Raw genomic sequence first — 3,217 nt, 5'->3', positions numbered from 1 at the left:
TATTGAATTTGTGAAATCATAGTATATTCGGTGACAGAGATGTCGTAGTATACCAAGCGAAGGAGTACCGAAAAGGATATTGTGGGAAAAAATAGTGGATTGGAATATTATAGATTATTGGAAGATTATAAAAATGGTGGATTGAAAATGAAAAAAAAGAACTATAAACTGTGGATCTAAACAACTTTCCTTAACAAGCTACTGGCCTTATCCGCTTTTCGAATCCCCTTTTCGCACCGACCTTACTGATCTGTCATCCTGTAACTTTACGGACCTGGCTCAGTTTATAGAACTGTCAGGTTAGTTTTCCTTTACTTGATTGGGGAGTCGTTACCTTTTTCGGCGTTGGCTGTATACTGATTTAAATCTATGTACGTATCAATGCTACTCCTGTGGTACCACAAGTGGGCTTTTTGGAAACAAGACCGCCACTCCAACCTTAACTAACAATCTACTGGTTTTGTTGTTTGTAAGACGTTATTAGAAAAAAGTACTGCTCAGAAAGTGTTGATAAATTATCAATAAATGTATCGTAGCCTTTCTTTTAAGAAACCCTTCTTAAAAGAAAGCCCTTCTTATATATAAATGATGTTATTTTATATACATGAACAGATGTTTTCTCTTATTTTAAAATAAATGCTATTTTTTCAAAAGTTAATACAAGAAAATTAAAAATAAAATTATGGTAAAACATGATTATCTTGGCATTAAGCACCACTGAATATGGTCAAATCAAAATAATGATAATTGGAATTATGGTTTAACACGTTTTTATTTAAGTTTAAAGTTTTTAATTTTTGATTTTTTGTTTTGGTAATATCTAAAAACAAAACGAAGGACACCAAATCACTTGTTGCAACAATTTAAGTGGCAATATTAAGTTAATGAAAAAATATTGGCATTAAGACTTGTCGTTGTCGTCATTAAAATGTATGCCAGTTCTTCAGTCTCCAGCCCCTTTGCCTCGTATTCGTCATGTACAAGTATTAATATTTAATATGCGGCTTAGAAATAGCGCCTCCACAAACTTCATTGAGTAAACAAACCATGAATGGTTACAAAATAAAAATATTCAAAGCAGTTAATAATAAAAACAAACAAAACTGCTTAGAAAAACATCAACCAACAACGCACGGCTTATTATCGTCTCAGCTTGCCTATAAACAAACTGATTCATTCATAAATTTTATTCCGAAATGTGTAAATATGCAATCGTTTCCACTAAAATGTATTTACATACGCCTCCGCTTGCCTTATTCGATTCCGATACATACATTGTAGTCAGATGTGTTTGCTGGAACTGGAGATCGACTAATCGCTTCAGTTTTTAAGCTAAGCTTTTGACTAATAACGCCATGTACTACTACAGAATCACTATCGTGCGCCAAGTCATTACTAATTTTAGTTCATTACTTAAGAAGTTAAGTGTGCGATTTAATTTTAGTGATGGTAATTATCCAATTTGAGTTATGATTATTGCCTGTACTAAATCGATATCTATATGATTTCATAAATTCAATTTTTACAATATTTAATCCTCTTATTTTTATGTATATTTAACAGTCCTACAATTTTTAAACTTTCTCCTCGGGTATAATAACCAACAATTGTAAATACTTGGTACCGCAAGTGGTCCGTAAATATTTTTTTTTAGAATTTGTAGGTGAAATTGTTTTACTTACATATATATAAAATTATTGTATAATCATTGTTGTATGGATGTTAAGTATATTTCCATTATTTCATTTCATATTTCTTTTTTACACACTTCTTATAATGGTTTTATTTATTTATTTCTTTTTTGTGGTAAGAATGTAGACTGCTTTATGCACCATCAGACTGATCGTCGTTGAAATGGTGTACCCAAATCCTAACATTAATATTTAGTATATGTACTAAATAACCTCCTTTTTGGAGAGACTTATTCCCCCTCGAAATCGCTTTCGCATTACTTCGAGGAGGGTCTTTTTAATGTTGGCATTTCAAGCCATGCTCTTGTGCTTTTCGATCTGTGTCCAGATCCAGATAGTGCAGTGGTGTATGCACTATTTATTAGCCTACTTTCTAGTTCTCCTTTCTCAGTCAAATTTATTCGCTTTGGGGAGTTGAATCACATATGACACCATCGTTCGTCAGCTCACTGCGTTGCTCTCATCTTTTCTACTATATTTACGTGATTTATTGGTCCAATTTGGGACTTTATCTCTTCTTTAAATGTGAGCCACCTCTTACAGTGAAAAAAATGTGTGCTCTGCATCGTCATAGTTTCCGTCACCGTACATGCAGTCGGGTAGATACGCCTTTCCTATGCGGTACAGGTACTTACAAAATTATACATGTCTGGTCAGCATATGAATGAGATAGTAATTTGTGCCTTTGATTTCCATTTGAGTCAGATGATTATATTTGGTTTTCAGTCTAACTGTTTATCTTCCTAAAATACTACTTTTCCATCTTTGTTGCCACATTGCTCCTGATCTTCTCTTGCTTTTGTTGAGTATAGTATCCGGTTATTTCCTTTTTGTATACTCTTTGGTGCTCCTTTGCTTAAAGATCAATTGGTGTTTTCCATAATGGTTAAGAAGGACAGATGTAGGCTTATCAAGATGCTTGTAATGCAACATAGGAAATGTCAAAATTAATATAAGCTTTGCCTGTCTATATTCTCTATTATATCTGTTTCTCTATTAGAATTTTAAGTCATTTACAGTATCGGAGCATTTTAGATCACTGATTATAAAAATGTAATTCTCTGTTAGTGGAAGTTAAAGGAAATGTCAAAATAACCTATTATATTTATTTATAATAAATACAAAGATTGTACAACATGATCTACGAAATGTTTAATGTTCTTACTGATGCTGTTTGGTTTAAAGTTGTTAATAAACCCTAAATTATCATACGTTGAACTAAATTTCCTTTGACTCTATTTGAAATCAAAGTTTTACATCAACAAGCCAAAGACGCCAGATGAACTTAAGAACAACGTCGACTAGGAAATAGCTACCATAGCTAGTAATGCCAAATTCAGATAATAAATTTATTCTTTCATGTAAATACATACAACCACGCTCTCTTAGTAAAATATATTTTGAACTACCATCCAAAAAATAGTTATTGAACGACAGTGTCCCGGCGGCACCGATACTGCTGAGCAGGTTACGCCATAGTTGAAGCAGCTGACTGGTAACTTTCGTCTCCAGTTTCGACAAGATCG

Source organism: Teleopsis dalmanni, chromosome 2 (assembly GCF_002237135.1).
Source record: "Teleopsis dalmanni isolate 2A chromosome 2, ASM223713v2, whole genome shotgun sequence".
Lineage (NCBI taxonomy): Eukaryota > Metazoa > Arthropoda > Insecta > Diptera > Diopsidae > Teleopsis > Teleopsis dalmanni.
The sequence above is the reverse complement of the archived record's forward strand: the minus strand, read 5'-3'. Positions refer to the sequence as shown.